A 19,813-nucleotide genomic window follows, 5' to 3' on the forward strand; every position below is an offset into this window, starting at 1 on the left:
GCCTCCATTAATTTTTCCAAATTTGAACGAAGACACTTTCAAACATGATTAGAACATTCTAATTTCTGAACATGAGTTCCCCAAACTGGAATTTCTTCATGTATTTTGGCATACACTGAAGAATCACCATCACCAACTGACCACATATACCGTAATCCATGCATTTTCTCTGCCACACGAAATGCCTCAAGAATGATATCAGCTTCCATGGCTTGAGAATTGGAGTTCCTGTTCTTGAAGCATTGGTAATGTGGCACTGTTTGATGATTATTTTTAGCATTTGAGCATATGTAACAGTACTTGTTTCTTATACCAATGAACACACTTCTACCAGTTCTTTGTCCAATAATAATGGCAACAACACCTAAAAATATATAGATTTATTTAACAAGAGCACCGAATAACGGGTGCCAACGCTCGGCTGCGGGTGCAGTTTTGAATAAATGAAAGATTGTCAGATTTTTTTTAGAGGTTACAGTGACCTTGAACTTTGATCTAGTGACCCCAAAATGTGTGTGGCATGTAGAACTCATCAAGGTGCATGTATATATGAAGTTTCAAAGTTGAACATAGAAGCACTTAGATTGTAGAGCCAATGTTCAAAAGGTTAACAAAATGTAAAGGTTTTAGCACGACGCCGGCTATGACAAAACAAATTTATTTCTTTATTGTTACCTTGCAGTATTCCTATCTGATGATACTGTTCTAATCTTCTCTCTCACTGTGGTAGGTGATTTGCTTCTGGAAGTAGTTTTCTTACCAGATGTAACCGACCTTTTACTAACAGAAGTTGGCTTGGTTGTATCTTCAAACTGAAACAGCAAATCATGTTGTAATGTTCACTGTTTAGCATATACATTCTACAGTATAAATCACCAAGGCAAATCTTTGCACATAGAGAAACATTAATTGACAGATAGGGATACATTATATCCAAATGCTATTCACCATCTTTATTGCTGGTATATATTAACATGAACCAAAATAAGTGAAAACCGATATTGATTGGAACCAACTGGATAAAGTGAGTACAGAGACATAACATTGTTTCAAGGTAGCCATTCCTTTTAATCATATTTATATTAATAATATATACTATTTAATTCGAACCCCACTTTATGGTGTTCTATGCTGTCAAAGATCTTTCAATGTAAGAAGGCAAAACATATTGTAACCTACCCATACTCCAGACTCTCTTATTCAATGAATTTTTTTATGTCTCGGACAAGCTAACTTTGCTTAAGCTTTGGAATACACGATTCCCAAAGGGAATTATCTTAATAAATTATTTCTGCATGGAGTTGATATGGGTCTGTGGTTCTTACTATAAAGTCTATCCAGGGTAGATTGCAGATATGCAATAAAGATTGACACTGATAATAATAATTGTGGTTCAGTTTTAATTTCAATTTTTATTTATTTTTATTTTTATATACCTAAGAAGAAATTTTTGTTTGTATTGGCAGCTTAAAATAAATTCATTTTTTTTCATTTTTTAAAACATATTTTACTTCAATAAGTCCTTCCCTATTGTTGTTGAAAACAACGATTCCATCAGGACTTCCACCTTAAAAATTATGTTCATGAATAAATAATCCACATCTGTTAATAATAACATTATTTCCTTGTTCAGCTTTTAAAAAAATATATTCATGGATGGTATTTTTTTCTTGTTGTAATCCAAAAACTGTGACTTCATTCCTTTTAAAATTTGTGTATAGAAGTTGTTCCACAATTTTCCCCACAGATATTGATGTTTTCCTTTTCAAAATTAGTCCAAAATGTGATGCTGTTATTCTTTTTTCCTTTCTTGATGCCAAACTTGAGAATTTGATTAATCGTCAGTTAAGGTTGTAATGGTATTAATCTTCACACTGAATAGCCTCATTTCCGTAAGATGACTTGGGAGACTTTGAGGTACTCTCGTCAGCAGCAGACACTTTCCTTTCCCACCTATTAGCTTGTGCTTGTGGCTTGGATTTTGACTGATTAGAAAGCGTAAATTGTTTTTCCCTTTCCTCGTACAGTTTTATGAAGTGGTATCCTGGTGAGGAGTCTGTCACCTGTTTCCAAACAGTGGGAGACCACTGTGGTCCGACATTCAATCGTAAACAGCCACCATAACACCTAGTATGCCATGAGCCACGATTACACAAGTTGTATACGTTGCCTCCGTCAAATTTGGTTCGCATGTGCATCCAACACTCAGCCAAATTAGTTGTTTTATTATTGATGAGCCTTTACTTTTACTAGCAACTCTTTCAAGCAATACTGAAATGTCACTCAACATATCTGATTTAAGATCTGAATATGAAAGTGTTGAAGAATATCTTGAAAGTTCCTGATCTTTTAAAGATGTTCCTTCTTCCCAAAGAAAAATCGTTTGAATACATAAGTCAGAAGGTTCATCTATTTCAGTGGAATCAATAGGGTGGGATGTTGTTTGGTTATTAGGTGGAGGTGATGCAGCTTTACAGAAATCTGAACAGTTGTTGTGGTTCCCAAAAAAGTGGTGAACTGAGTTTCGGATGTCTTTTTCTTACTTGATGGAGGCATTATTTAGATTTTTATGCCCCCCTTCGAAGAAGAGGGGGTATATTGCTTTGCTCATGTCGGTCGGTCTGTCGGTCTGTCTGTCGGTCCGTCCACCAGGTGGTTGTCAGATGATAACTCGAGAACGCTTGTGCCTAGGATCATGAAACTTCATAGGTACATTGATCATGACTCGCAGATGACCACTATTGATTTTGAGGTCACTAGGTCAAAGGTCAAGGTCACGATGACCCGAAATAGTAAAATGGTTTTTGGATGATAACTTAAGAACGCATACGCCTAGGATCATAAAACTTCATAGGTTGATTGATCATGACTTGCAGATGACCCCTATTGATTATCAGGTTACTAGGTCAAAGGTCAAGGTCAAGGTGACCCTAAATAGTAAAATGGTTTCCTGATGATAACTCAAGAACGCATACGCCTAGGATCATGAAACATCAACGTTAGATAGAACATGACTCGCAGATGACCCCTATTGATTTTGAGGTCACTAGGTCAAAGGTCAAGGTCACGGTGACCCGAAATAGTTAAATTGTTTTCGGATGATAACTCAAGAACGCATACGCCTAGGATCATGAAACTTCATAGGTAGATTGATCATGACTCGCAGATAACCCCTATTGATTTTGAGGTCACTAGGTCAAAGGTCAAGATCACGGTGACCCGAAATAGTAAAATGATTTTCAGATGATAACTCAAGAACGCAAACGCCTAAGATCATGAAACTTCATAGGTAGATTGATCATGACCCGCAGATGACCCCTATTGATTTTGAGGTCACAATGTCAAAGGTCAAGGTCACGGTGACCCTAAATAGTAAAATAGTTTCCGGATGATAACTCAAGAACGCATATGCCTAGGATCATGAAACTTCATCGTTAGATAGATCATGACTCGCAGATGACCCCTATTGATTTTGAGGTCACTAGGTCAAAGGTCAAGGTCACGGTGACCCGAAATAGTAAAATGGTTTTTGGATGATAACTCAAGAACGCATACGCCTAGGATCATTAAACTTCATATATACATTGATCATAACTCGCAGATGACCCCTATTGATTTTCAGGTCACCAAGTTAATGGTCAAGGTCACAGTGACAAAAAACGTATTCACACAATTGCTGCCACTACAACGGACAGCCCATATGGGGGGCATGCATGTTTTTACAAACAGCCCTTGTCTTCTTTGGATCTTATCCGAATAGCACATCTGACAGCACTTACTTATCGAATTCGAACCGCTTTTGTAAGATTGTTCCTACCTTTGTAATGAGGATTAGCCTCCACTAATTTTTCCAAATTTGAACGAAGACACTTTCAAACATGATTAGAACATTCAAATTTCTGAACATGAGTTCCCCAAACTGGAATTTCTTCATGTATTTTGGCATACACTGAAGAATCACAATCACCAACTGACCACATATACCGTAATCCATGCATTTTCTCTGCCACACGGAATCCCTCAAGAATGATATCAGCTTCCATGGCTTGAGAATTGGAGTTCCTGTTCTTGAAGCATTGGTAATGTGGTACTGTTTGATGATTATTTTCAGCATTTGAGCTTATGTAACAGTACTTGTTTCTTATACCAATGAACACACTTCTTCCAGTTCTTTGTCCAATAATAATGGCAACACCACCTAAAAATATATAGATTTATTTAACAAGAGCACCGAATAACGGGTGCCAACGCTCGGCTGCGGGTGCAGTTTTGAATAAATGAAAGATTGTCAGATTTTTTTAGAGGTTACAGTGACCTTGAACTTTGATCTAGTGACCCCAAAATGGGTGTGGCATGTAGAACTCATCAAGGTGCATGTATATATGAAGTTTCAAAGTTGAACATAGAAGCACTTAGATTTTAAAGCCAATGTTTAAAAGGTTAACAAAATGTAAAGGTTTTAGCACGACGCCGGCTATGACAAAACAGCCGAGCTAACTATAAATGTTCATATTACCCGTAATTATTATACAAATAAAACATACATTATTCAACAACATGTACGAAATGTCTATGATTATTTCATTTCTTTAACCCCTGCTAAATATTAAAGTCTCATATGAAAGATTGTTCTTAAATATTATAGGCCGACCCGGAGATCAAAACTCCAACCTCGAGATTACCAGTCTTGTGCTTTACCGACTGAGCTAAGCGGGTCAGCTGCATGAAACTTTTCTAACCAAACAATCAACCAACATTATATATGGGAAATACATTACAAAAAGTTTTAGGAAAATAGTTATTTACAGTGTGATCTTTAGGGTAATATATTGTATGACATATGAATTTTATTTATAACAAATGTTTAATCACAGAAACATATATTACTTAAAATATCAGATATGGATAAAAATTGTCATACACTTAAATAAAAATGTACACTCAATTGGCATCGAGAATAAATAATGTATTTACGCATTGAAATGGATTTATAAATAAAAAAAGCTATAAAATTATAGCACATAAAAAATATTATAGTATCACATAAAGCATTATATGAGTGTTTATGTGTTCTCTTGCTCCAACCTCCATCTGCTACCACTGTTATATCAGGAACATCTTGGTGGAAACAGTTGTTTTCTATGGCTAGCCTTCTTTCTTTAGCGCCTGTTAATTATAATAGTTTTTTTTCCACATTAAAGTCCTGATTTAATGTTATGGACAACAACAACCCCAAGTATTTGCCAATATAATTAAAAAAAAATAATCAAGTTTAATTTTATGTTTAATCAATTATTAAATTAATTTGTAATAGGATAACCTTAATGTTTATGATCTGTGTATGCGGTAAGCTATGTTGACATGTAGTAATATAAATTAATGGCAGAGATAAATATAAAGAATTTTATGTATTAAGAATTATAATAATTTCTTTGTGAATAAAATTCAGTACATAAATAATTTAAATACTCTTAAAGTACCTCACAAGGTAAAGATTTGTATTGCATATTCATGTCCCAGTTAAATAGCAATTTGAAGTCAAACTATAGCTGAATAATGTATGACATGTGTGGCCCAGTGGTAACTATGTCAGACTAGCGACCGTATGATTACTAGCTGTCGAGGTATTTGTTCGAATACCATCCATACCCACCACGCTCAGCAGTAGGAGACCATGAAACGGACTTGAACGCGATTAATCTATTTTGTAAAAACTTGTTGCGCAATCGAGCTAAAATAAATTATCATGCAAAGTAATTTATGGTTTGTATACTATAATCTTATATATATATATATATAATAATTACCTGCTGCTGGTAATTCATCTTGAGACATACATTCCCACCAAGCACGAATTTGAGATTCGATTCTCGTGAATGCCGGCTTGGACAAACTTGGCGCATCCATAGTAGCCATCACTTCCTTCAGATGGGAAGCTCGATTACCAGTGACAATAGATCCCTTCAGCTTTGCGCTTGTTTCCAATTTAAAAGTGTTAGTGCATCCACAGCAACAAACACACAGGACATATCCTAAACCCTGAGTGTTTAGTTCAGAAGTAATTCTTATCACTGGTTTGTCTATAATAACACGTTGTTTAGTTGCCTCACACAATACAACATGTTTCATTACTTCATTCAAGTGTGTCTCTAGACATCCAAGATTCATGAGTATATCCATTTATATTGATGTGACGAATACGACGCAATACAAGCTGCTTTAACGTATCCAATTTCTTGCATCGATACTGAGTGTTTATAACTGGTAACAAAGCAGGCAATTTCCTTTTGAAGGATTTTGAACATTTTCGTTTTCTTATTAATTTTCATTTCAAAGTAGAAATCTGGCGACATTAGATGTACAGAACGATTCCGCAATTTCCTCTTCTAAGAATGTCTTCCAGCAGCCAGCCCAAAACGTTTACTAACTTTCCAGTGAACCTTCATTTTCAAATTTACTTATTTACTCACAATAGAGTACTCAATATAGTCACAAAATGACACAATTACACAAAATTAACTATATTATCAAAAGAAAAACACTTTGAATGTTAATTTGAAATTTATAAGACTCGAAAAGATGACGTATTGGCTACCTTAAAACAAATTACGACCATGTGCATGTCACTGTTCGAACACCATACACTTTTTTTGCGGTAAATTTATTAACGATCCATTTATTGTTCAATTTGTATAATTTATTTTCGATGTAATTTCAAGTTATGCAATCGAATAAATGTCATATGTCAGCAATATTTAACAAATTCGTAAATGCGGATAAATACAAATTGCTGAACAAGATGGATGACCGATGAAATTAAATCGGGAGGAGACTCAAATGTATCAAGATTCTATTGATTTAGTGCCTTTCAAATCAGTGTCATTGTTATGGAGATAATCTAAAAATAATATAACTCCTCTTGATCGGTTGCTATGCAAGTAGAAACGTACACTTTTTCCAAAATCTATAGATAGCTACTAATGGTATAAACATATTCATTTTTAAATACGCATAGTGTCGTTGTGAGGCTTTATTGACGAAATTCAAGTAGTAGTACCTTAAATATGACTGGCATAAACTGTTGGTGGTTTTTTTTGGTTCATGTGTGCGTTTTTTAATTAATTTGAGAAATTGCCGTACATTGGAATATTTTTGCTAATCATGACATTATAAATAAGATTTGTGAGTGTTTGTTTTGACAATGTATACATATATGGAAATAATATGTAATTATTGAAACCATATGTACATTTCATTTATTTATTTGGGGTATTTCTGTTCATTTTTATATGTTTCAATTTCTTCTATGTGGGGTCATTTTGGCTTTTAACATGAACCTTAAGGACTATATCAAGTTCCGTAAACGGGAAAGATCACAATTAAAGTTACTACGCGATGTTAGATTCAGTTAATTTAATGTGTTTTGCTATTAATTAATCAATTAAAGACTTCTATTTTGATTGCATCAGGAATAAATTAAATACAAAAATATTGAAGGATAAATAGAATACTATGCTAGTGTGATTGACGCATTCGTGAACTTGAATTTATGTCACTCGTCTCAGAAAGGCTTACAATGCTAGGCAAGCCTCGCCGTGTAACCTTTCTTCAACTCGTGGGATAAAGTCAAGTGCACAATGCACTTACATAGTATTCTCTATGTATTTGTTTCCCTAAAACTCATATAAGATAATTCAAATGATGTTTAACCTTATGGGCCAAGTTTGAAATTTTCGCAGTGGAAGATGATTATCAGATGCACTTTGAGAAGAAATGCTCTTTTAAAACTCGGTGTAAGCTTGCACCATGGTATTTACATCTGTTAACGCGCACGTCTAAACATCGCATGCAAAGCATCCATTAATAACTTGTTCATGCCATGCGTGTTGACAGATTGCCGCCATCTGTTTTACATATGTCCAAGGAATACGCCGGCACGTACGTGGTATTTGTTTAACATTGGCTAAACACATCAAATGCTTTAAGAGAATGTACCCAAAACATTCTGCAATCAAGCAATAATGGTGTCAAAAAAACTTCATAAATTGTAACACAAATAAAACGTGCTTGTGTACAGTGTCAGTTAAATAATAGATAATTAAATAATGTTTTGGTTTAGAAATGAACAGGAAATTTGTCACTTGGTCACTGTAAATAAAAGCCTAGCGGTTGGTAAATAGAATGTACATGTATTCACTAATTATCTTTTAGAAGTTAGATCATCCCTTTAGTATTGTCATTTTATGAGCGTGTACATATTTTCTAAGAAAAGAAGCTATAAATAATAATTCTAATGTTGATTATATTAGCATAAATACTGCAAGTTGTTCTTGAAAATAATTGGTTTGATTTTAATAATGATACTTATTTACAAACTATGGGTGCTGCTATGGGTAGTCCTATGGCACCGTCTTATGCTTCGCTTTTTATGGGAAAATTTGAGGAAGATTTTCCTAACAATACGCCTATTAAACCATATATTTGGCGTAGATTTGTGGATGACATTTTTATGATATGGAATGGCTCTTTAGAAGATTTTAAAACTTTTAATGATACCTTAAATAATTTCCATTCCACTTAAAAATTTATCTCTAGTATATCTCAACAGTCTGTATCTTTCCTTGATGTATCTATATCAAAAAGTGAACAAGACACTCTTGTTACAAATATATTATGTAAACCTACTGATATGCATGTATACTTAGATTTTTCGTCACCTCATCCTATGTCATGTAAACGGAGTATTCCGTAAGGCTTAGCGCTATAAACGTATCATATCTGATGATGATGTTTTTAATCAGTCATTATATACTTTATTTAAATATTTCAAAAGTAGAAATTATCTAACACAAGTTATTAAATATGGATTTTCTAAAGTGAATTATATGACACAGGATAATGCATTTAATGTTACTCAGAGAAATGCTGATTCAATAATACCCTCAACTGTATGTTGTAACATTTCACTTCCTAATATTGCTACAATTTTATACAACTACTGAGAATTATTAAGATTATCAAATAAGGAAAGTGTGAAATCCCTACATTCATTTAAGCCTATTTTTGCCTATAAATGACCTAAAAATTTAAGTAACAGTCTTGCAAAATGTTCAGTGTCCTATAAAAAATACTCAAATACATTTATCTGGTAAATGTAACCGACGAAGATGCACTCACTGCAATAATATTAACTTATATTCAAAATTCAAAAGTATTGTTACTGGTTTATCGTATGATTAACACTATGATGTTGATTGTACTTCACGTAATGTTATATATCTGATAAAATGTTAAAATTGCTGTAAACAATATGTCGGGCAAACTAATCAAAATGTATTCCGCAGAATGAATAGCCATAGATTTGATATTAAAAACTGGTTAATCAATCCTATTTCACATGTTGCTACACATTTTGGATCTACTGACAATTATTGTAGTTTATCTGATTTCTCGTTTGTGCCTATTGATGATGTTGAACACAATCTAGACCGTTTGTGCAAAGGAACATTTTGGATACATAAATTAAAAACTATGATTCCTAACGGTCTAAATAATAAACTGCTTTATAACATATAGAATATATGCATAATTCACATATACATTTGATGTTTGCCTATTACACTGTCCTTTTATGGTTTACAACGTGTGGAATTAAATGCATATTTTTTAAATGTATGCCTATTGTCTTATAGTAGAAATATGGGCCTCACAATAATTCACATATTTCGACGTAATCACTGATATTGTATAAGAAACACCTTAAGTATGAGATAATAAAGAATAAGATAATCGAATGACAACCGATCTAATACAAATCTGAATTTATTCCACGGTAGTGTTTGTTATGTCATTCACATTTTATATCAGCTTGTTACGCTTCTGTAAGTAGCCTGTAAAACACTAATTTGCTCGGCGTAGGTCGTGTCATCAACATAACGAACAACGTCTCGCATTGCTTGCTGTTCTGAAGATTTGAAATAAACGTTCTGTAAACATATTTCAACGTCAAACGTATTGTCCACCAAGACGAACAGATTCTTAAAGAATAAAAATAAAGTGAATGAGTATGTGTAAATTAATCACGTTTATTGGCTGATAAATATGTTAAACTACCATTAGCTTGGACCAATGCTTTTTTAAAACATAAGTTATTGACGACAAATGATTGCAGGAATACCTGTACTATTAAGGGTTTAAGAAGATTTTTTTCGGAACAACGGATTGCGAACTTTAATATATATACTTTTGGGTTTTCTAGACACAATTTGGTACTATGAGATTACTGGATAAAATGCACAGATTCTACAAAACATTTACAATTCTGATGATTATTCTTGAACATATATCATCTTTACATACTATACCTACCACTTTTGATCAGAAAATTTATGGATAATGATGTTTAAGTATTTATTTTTTTTTAAATTTAAATATGCGTATAGCCTATTTTCCAGTATATTCAGCCAATATTCATTGATTTTTTCGACTGAATGAAAACATTTTCAAGAAAAGCTAGACAATTAATAAAACATGTCATGTCTTTACAACAAAAAAAAGGAAAGTAATTGACATATCATGTACTTCCTTAGTAACATGACAATTGCAGGATGGCACCCTAGCAACCCAGTGATTAGTTAATATCTTCAAATCAATCTGTTATGTCATCATTTGTCTAGGAAAGCATTTAATGTTTAATATTCATTTAAATTAATCAATAAATTAATATTGTTTTAGACTCATAAAGACAAAACGTACTGATTTTATTTTATTTTACATATGTAGCAAATTAAGTTAAATCTTTACCAAAGTTTTGTTTTTCCAAACTATATATACTATTAATATTTTGTTTACCAAACACAAATTATGTGATAGAATTTCTTTAATACGAAGAAATAACTCAAGATTTATCAGATATGTGCTATAATTTTCAAAATAAGTGGCTGATCAAAATTATAGGAATTTATGAAACTATCGAAAAGAAGGATAAAGTAAAATATGTTGTTTTTTTAATATTATATGCGCTAAATTTGAGGCGTCTTTTGAAGCAATTATATAAAGAGTTCCGGACCAAAAATAAAGGTTATATTACTTTGAAATCATTGAGTAATTGGTATACAACAATAAGGTAGTAGAAAATTTGCGGAAAACAAAAGAATTTCGACGAAATCTTGTCTGGTGAAATTTTCCGAATGGTTACGGAAATTATCGATCGTCGGTTTCCGAAAAAGAGCATTTCGCGGTTTCCAAAAAAACACAAAATGACTGCACCCAAAGATTTTAATGTTGCTGACTATAACGGTTTGATAAATGTATGAGTTTGCTTCTAATTAAATAAAGTGACAATTTCAAGGCCGATACACTTGAATTAAGAAAGGTTATTCTGTCCTTTGGCAAATGTCCATCAATATATCTGTATATCGGCAATTTCCGTAACCACTCGGACCATGTTGGCAGACACAACATGCAATCAAAATTCTTATGTTTTCCGAAAATATTCTACCAGTTTCCTGGTGTTTACCAATAAATACACTTCAACACCGTTATTTCGAACACCGATAATCCGAAGTCACCGTTATTTCGAAGTATTTTTCTGGTCCTGATTTTGATTCTTGTTTGTTTAATTTAAATTTAATTGCTAATCCGAACTTCGTTAAACCGAAGAAATCGTTAATTCGAAGTGATTCTGTCGGTCCCAACACTATAATTCGCACCTAATAATCAATCTTTAATCCGAAGTCAAAACTGCAAAATACTGAGCGTAATTTCACACCTTTGTCGTGGCGCGTCAAAAGCCGATAATTACACCTTTGTCGTCTGCGCGAACGCCGTTGTTCAGAGAGACATCGCGTATTAAAAAAAGGTTAATTCATTTCCGAAAATGTATGCATATGTATGTATGTCTGATAATTTGTGCTATTCGTTTTATTTTTTATGTTCTGTAATAAGAGAAAATAAAAATAAGAAAAAGAATCGTTTTATTCCCCCGTTTGTTACGAGTAGAAATATATTGCTATCTGACTAGTTTACGTTTTTAAGTTAGCGTGTAACCGAACCATGCGAATTCCACAACGTTTTAGTTTTAAGGAATCAAAGAAGTCTTCTGTCAAATGTTTATTTCGAATTATCGTTAATCCGAAGTTTTTTTTAACGGTCCCGACGACTTCGAAATAACGGTAATGAAGTGTACATGATTTTCAAGTAAAAGCGCCTTGATTTCAGTCAGGAACACTCTCTATAACCGCGAAAACAAACATTCCAAACTGTATGGTTTACAATTTTTGTAATGTAAATAGCTTGCATGCAGCATGAAATTGAATGTTCTGTCAGATAAGTGTTTCCATTACTTTGATTGTGTGAGTTCGGACTGACTGTTTAATCCAACCAAAATGAGCTATCAAACGTTATGAAGACCCATGTAAAGCGAAGTAATAAAGAACCACTTTTTGTTCACTAACCGAAATGTGATGTAACGAGTTGCCTCCCTTGTTGGTTCATGCTTCTACCTATATTAAATGTGTTTATTTTAGTCTTCTTGGAAATCAAATACACTGACTTTTACCGGTAAATACCACATTTTAATTGATTTATGACTCATCATATGCCGAAGATAACACATCAGGGTAGGCGATAACTCGCACCTGTATTTTGACAGCATGCCATTCAATACCATAAAGTTTTTGTTCTTATCTTGTGAAGAACGATTACCTAAATCAGCATTTACAAATCACGGTGTTATTTAAACATGTGTGCACATATTTGCACATTATATACAAGAGTTTAGCCTTTTAAATAAACAAATACCCCTTTAATAAGGTTTTTTCAGAGGACTTATATAAATAAAAAAGGAAACAAATATAGCAGTGTAGTGTTATTTGGTTTTGTGGCTGAAATTTGAGAAACATATGCATTATTCAGCACTTCATTAAAATTACATTAACGACTGTGTGTAGATTTATGTTTCTTTTGTATTTGAATTGTATTTGCTTAAGAATGAACTACCATATTAAACCTAGGCTTGCGATATTAACATAAATATGCTACCTCGCCGTTTCCTTATATGTAGGTACTAGTCATAGTAGTGTGCCTTTTATTATCCCCCGCCATAGGCGTAGGGATATTGTTTTGGCGTTGTCCGTCCGTCCGTCCGTCGGTCTTTCCGTCCGTCCGTCCGGAGCCATATATTGAAAGTGCTTTGGCGGATTTGATTGAAACTTGGTATGAGTATATATATGGATAAAAGGATAATGCACGCCAAATGGCATTGTACACCATCTGTTTAAAACGTAGTTATGGCCCTTTTTATCTTAAAAAAATGCTTTTTTGAGTGTCAAATATAATACTTTTGTGCCCAGAAGCATATTGGCGGGGGATATCAATTCAATGAATTTGCTTGTTATTCATAATGTTAGAGCAGCCTTCCAATTGGAAACTATTCATTCGAAACTAGTGTTGCATTCAATGTATTTGTTAGATTGAATATAAATCTTTACGACCGCCGTCCCAAACTCTGTAAGTATGATGCATTTGGATTCCCGCCATTGGTATATTCAGTCTCAGTAAATTGCGCAGAGGGATGAGAAAATGCTGTTTCCTCAAGTCTGATTTGAAACGACATAAGAACGAGTATATACCATTGAGCTAAAAGATGGTCGCCCATGACAAAGTTGGCCAAGGTCATTACCAGGAACAGTTATGCACTATCTTGGATATACCTATTCGGGTCAATTTACTACCCATAATATAATAGATTGTTTGTGCCAGTCACGAGATAACTGAGATTTTTTTTAAATGATTTACTTTTCATATGTATATAACTTGCGTATTAATGGGACGTATACCAGTTGTAAAAAGAAATATTCTGGAGTAAGAGGCCTAACTTCTGGTGGTTTTAAGACGTATGCTATAAAGGCTTTATAAATGACGCAGGTTCACGTGCCTTTTGCCACATTCGCAGAAGTTTAATTTTTCAGTTATATGAATTACGCTCAGCTATATGTTTATTTGTTGCTTGATGTAAGATAATATTATTTCACTCGATGATCATTTTTTATTTCTTCATGAACTTTTTAATTCACGGTCTTATTGTGGTACATAATTTATTTCAAAGTAAACTATATCTAGATTGGAAAGCAAAAAATCAGTACTATATGAGTGGAATTAACCGCTTGAAACGTATATGCAATGTATGAAGATTTGAAACCTGTTCTTAGTTAGCCTATCCTTACAATTAGCCTATAACTAATAATACAACATACTTGTGTATGTATGGACATTTTACGCTCCTTTCTGAAATCGATTCCACTGTCACATTGAAATACTGGTAGCATGTGTTATATTTATATTCAACATTTGTTAAATTCGGCAGTTTAAAATCAGTCTAAACAGATTCAAATAACATTCCCATTGCACACAGATAATATTAAGTTGCTATGCTGAAAATAGAATCTGCCGGCAAATCATCAATAGCCGACGTTTATCATGTCATGGGGTTTGTGTTTTTAATCAGTACTAAAACAAAAGAATGTGAATATACTATGGTAATAATAAATACATGTACATGTAAGGCTTACAAATAGTCTGCTTCAATTACTTAATCACTTTTGTTCAGCCTGTCTTTTTAAAAGATTTTATAAAGCATTCTTTATAACAACAACAGTTACTGCGATTAATAAACATTATATTTACTCATATTATTTCAGGTTTTTATATCAAATATAAATAAGCACTATATGTATTTTCATGAACACGTACTGTAAACAGATTCGCCTAAGTAATATGTTGATACAAATGATACTCTTCATAGACCAAAATATCGAGCGTAAGACTTGGACACAACAGTCCAACACCAAGAAAACAAAGCATGTCCTTCTTTAATAAAGAAAACACAAGCATCCCGAGCAAATTGTCAGTATCAGTGCAAGATTAAACGACCGCCTGTAAGGAGCATGAACGTATTTTCTGTTTAGTTAATGCTTAATGACTACTTTTTGCCCAGAGCATAATTTCAGTATGGATTGATTCAAGAAATTTAAAGTGAGTGTATTGTGTCACGTCATAAATTGTATTGCCATAAATAGTAAACACATTCTGATATTCGCATTGAACACTGAAAGACGCTGTCGATTTTTGTTACAGACGCCTGCAATTTTCAACATTAGTCATTAATTTGAAATTTTAGAAATTCAGAGATAAAGTCCTAATTAAGAAGTGTTTGCCACGAGGGTTCTTAGTCTACCTTTCGGCAACTTACCACGTGAAAGACAGCTAGATTGGATTCAAATGATCGATCTTGAGAAATTCTTTTTTTCTCATATTAACACGTGAATGAAAAGATTTGCCATTGAATAGCAGACGTGTGAAATACACATTCCGAATTGGAAGTTAAAAGACCCAATAGTTAAATTAGGTTTGTATTTCGTTCTATAACGATGCGAAGTGTATGTATAATTGCATTAATATTTGAATCTGTTTTAAACAGAGTACAGAACATGCTATGAACCATACACATTATATTAATGAAAAACATACAGCGTCATTGGACAATTATTTATGATATAATATGGCATATAAGTACGGGAGCTTGCTGGTATTCATTTGTATTATGTTTTAAATACCAACACTCAGTTTGTGGATATTTTAATGAGAAAATTAAGATTAAAACACCAAATAATTTTTAAACCATGCGTACAGACTTAAGTTAAAATCTAGACAACGGAAAGCATTGTCGTTTAAAGAAATATGTACATTTTTGCTCAGAAAAATGCAATTCTAGGACGAGTTATTAAATGAAATTATTTACGTGTACACGATTATCATGTACAAGAAGTTCTCTGTTTCACGCTGTTGTGTTTGTTTGATAGTTGTTTTGATTCTTAATTATGATTGTTATGTGTATGTATTCTGTCAGTTAAAGCGATTTATACATTTGGTGAGTATTGTTTTCGTTTTAAATGAAAAATTAATTAATGTAACATAGTTACATTTGTTGTTCAGACCAAAAACTTTGTCTGTAATGTAAACAACGTAAGAATACATGTATGTTTAATCTAAAACTACCAAGCATATTTAAAGCTCAGAATTGTAAAATGACCGATGTCCATTTAGCCGCATTATTAAGCATGTATTAACATGTCTTGTATACGCCAATCAATAGTTAATAGCCTATCCTTACAATTAGGCTTATTAAAGGGGTATTTGTTTATTTAAAATAATAGTTTAAACATAACACTCTATGAAATATTATATAATATTCAGAAAAAGGTGAGCCAAGCGTTTTTATAAAAGTCTACGTTTCAATAACAAACTGTGAAGGGTTTATACATGTAGGTTAAATCTTCAGTTCAAGGCCAGTGGTGTCAGAAGTAAGACTGAAACTTGCATTCTAATTATGTACGGATACTTTGTTATTCGTCATTTATCGATGCCATCGGTTTGAAGCAAACTGGTGTCGATGACCAAGATGTATGGTATGCACACATTTTTATCGATAGAGAAATTGATATAAAATTGCAACGTTAATGTGTTGATAAATCCGTGCGCAAGTTGGACACGTGCAATAAAACTGAACACAATTGTTTGAAAAGGTGCCATTTTGATTTTGGCTTTGTTTTTAATTAAAATATGTCAACATTTTTGTCATGCCTTGTTTTCAAAAACAAGCATAACAGTTTTGCATTTATTTCTAGTAAGTTCAGGTTTGTTCTAGAAAACAGAGTTGAAGCTGTAATATGGCGTTTCTACAACAAGGATGCAGTCTGATATCATTTCAATTCACCTGTCTGGAAACATATTTTTGACGGAGCTGATTCATTCCTATAAACACCAACTGCATTACAATAGGTAAGCATTTGCTTGTGAACTTTTTATCTTAACATCTAACTTAAAATTGTTTGCTATGTTAATACTCAAACGGAACTATTTGTGGTTTGTATTGTCAATTTAGTGTTCAAATCGCAATATGTAAATGCACTGTCTTTCGTGGTATAAGCTATACAAATTAATCAGTAGAGGTTTATGTTCATTTTACAATCTTTTTTATTACTTTCAATTGTATTATGAATTAACAACATGTGGTACAACTGTGTTTGTTATACCTCTACTTAAAACCGTATTATAACTATATTGCATGTGTTTGTTTTTAATTTAATGTATCTTAATGAGTATTTTAAGTTTTAAAACGGCAGCATGAATTTTGTTATTGTACATTGATATGTGTACTGAATAAGTTAAATATAAAGTCAGTTTTTAAAACTTACATCGACAACAAGAAAGAAGGTATTTTACACACATTACGTTCATGCTTCAGGAATTTACTATTACTTTTTAAACGCTTGCGTTTGTAAACTACGAGTAATTTTCAATCTTACTGTTATGGCTTGTTAAAAGATTTCTAATCAGTGATATAAATTGAATAAACTAGGGATGAATCAAGTAATGCATATTAAGATTGCAATACACTTGAGAAATAAGAAACGTTATTGGTCATGCCGGATCATTTATCCCAATATACTCAAACGTTTAAGAACACCAACACTAAAACTTAACTGGAAAAAAGATAGTTGCATCATATCATATTTATCTCCCGGCTTCTTGTATTGTATGCTATACATTGGGTTACACAACACAACCATTATCTATATTTTCAATTACAGTATCTTCAAGATATGTTGAGCGTTTTCTTCTTTTACATTTTGATTTACTTTCACAACGCATGACAGATGTTTTTAGCAAAATAAGGTCGCCTACATAGAACGGTGTCGAGTCAAGATTCAACGTATTTAATTGATAAGCATGTTGTCGTAAAAAGTATATTGTTTGTTATAATATTGCATGTGATCAAACAAGCCAACACTTTTATATCATGACATACTATATGTAACCAATCAAATGAATGACTTCATTAAACGTGTTTTATAAAATGTGGTATGGTATAAAGCACGTGCCAGATCATATATGAAATAAACAACAGAATTGTTTTAACATGTGTTGAACCTCAAAGATAAAATACATTGCTTGTGTTGTGAGAGACAGTATAGACGGATGCTATCAAGTCATATTCAGCATATATATATATATATATATATATATATATATATATATATATATATATATTCAACATAATTTAACAGCATAGATGTTAATATTTTATAAATCAACATATATTGCCAAACATTATTTTTACTTATTGTATATATATAGTTCATGAACATGTATTTTGTGTACTCTGGTTTACAAATGTTATAAATGTAATTTGTGTTCCCAACAACGATTTTGCGTATGAATTTTAAATGTTAAATAATGTAATACTATTTGAAAAGAAAAGTAGAATTTGGAATCGTAAAATAAACTGGCGACTATTGAATTGCTAGTTTGAACGAGACAGAGTAACACCTTTTCCTTTTAAAGGAAATTTGTTTTGACTAATTAATTGAATTGGAAAAGAGAAATGTGGAATGATATTTGGCACATGCGTTTAATTACTCTGTTCAAAATGATAATACTATGATCAAACATGTCGATGAAGGCTATTTCATTTTACTCAGCACGAAAAAGTAAACCATGCGCCACGACATTAACGTCTTCGAATGAACTCATAATTTATTTTCATAGATCGGTCCCTGAACTTCTTAACGGTGTGTTCAACAATCTGTTTCGTATAGTGAATTTATGACAGTTTTTATGACACAAAGGATATTTATGGCATAACGTACATTTATGAAACACAGTACATGTATGGAACATATTGCATTTACGATATATAGCACATTTATGACACACAGAAAAGCTACGGAACAACAAGCATTTATGACACAGATGACGGATAAAGAGAATAATAGGTTAGTGTTGACTATAGATCAGGTTTATCATGCGAGGCTTAGAAAACAAACAACACGAGCCTTTGAGAGGGCTTTTTAGTTTTCGTGCCGGGCATGATAAACCTGATCTTTTATCAACACTAACCTATTATTCTATTTCTCAGACTTTTTTATTCAGTAAACCTTTTTATTTTAACAAAATTAGTTTTCATGAGTGTTTGTCGTACTTTAGTAATGACTGTAGTGTAACCAAGGTCAGTGTATTACTCTGCGTTCCAAAAATAACCGCTGATCAAATTGTCGTGCGTTATAAATAACAGTAACTGTTTTATTCATATTGATTTGCATATCTAAAAGTTTTAAAACATCAATTTAACATTAAATTTTTATATACAAGGAACTACATTTGTATACAACGTAGCCTAACAAAACACACAATTCTCTTTCGAAATTAAAACTTTCAATTAGATCACGAGATGCAAAATATTTGCCTCTTTGTTATAATTATGTGGTTATTTCGTGACGAAATAACAATAATAACTTAGATTTAAGCTAATTATACACATTAAAATTTTGAATGTGGAAAGTGGCACCAAAGAATTGTGAGGCAAAGTTGTTCGGACGAGAGAAAGACATTTGCTGGTGAAGTGACTGGGTGGGGCAATCATCAAGATCAACTTGTTCAACGGTAGACAGTGGTTGCGTAGATTGCATGTCGGCCATAGGTTCAGTGCATGAAGGTAAACCAGAGGAAGCTGTTACATTGTTACATTTACTGGACTGAGCAAGAATGTTGGAACACTTTTGATGCTGTTCAACAGATAGGGTGGAATAATTGGTAATGGACTGGACATTTTTGTGCCCTGTTATGGCCATGATTTCAGTGGGTGGAATGTTTGCATTTCGCAGTTTTTGGACCAGGAATTTGCAAACTGAGTGGTTTGTTATTCTCTTGTGCTCGGGAAATCCGTCGTCTTTTGCCATGGCCTTCAGCATGT

This window comes from Dreissena polymorpha, chromosome 3 (genome assembly GCF_020536995.1).
Source record: "Dreissena polymorpha isolate Duluth1 chromosome 3, UMN_Dpol_1.0, whole genome shotgun sequence".
NCBI lineage: Eukaryota > Metazoa > Mollusca > Bivalvia > Myida > Dreissenidae > Dreissena > Dreissena polymorpha.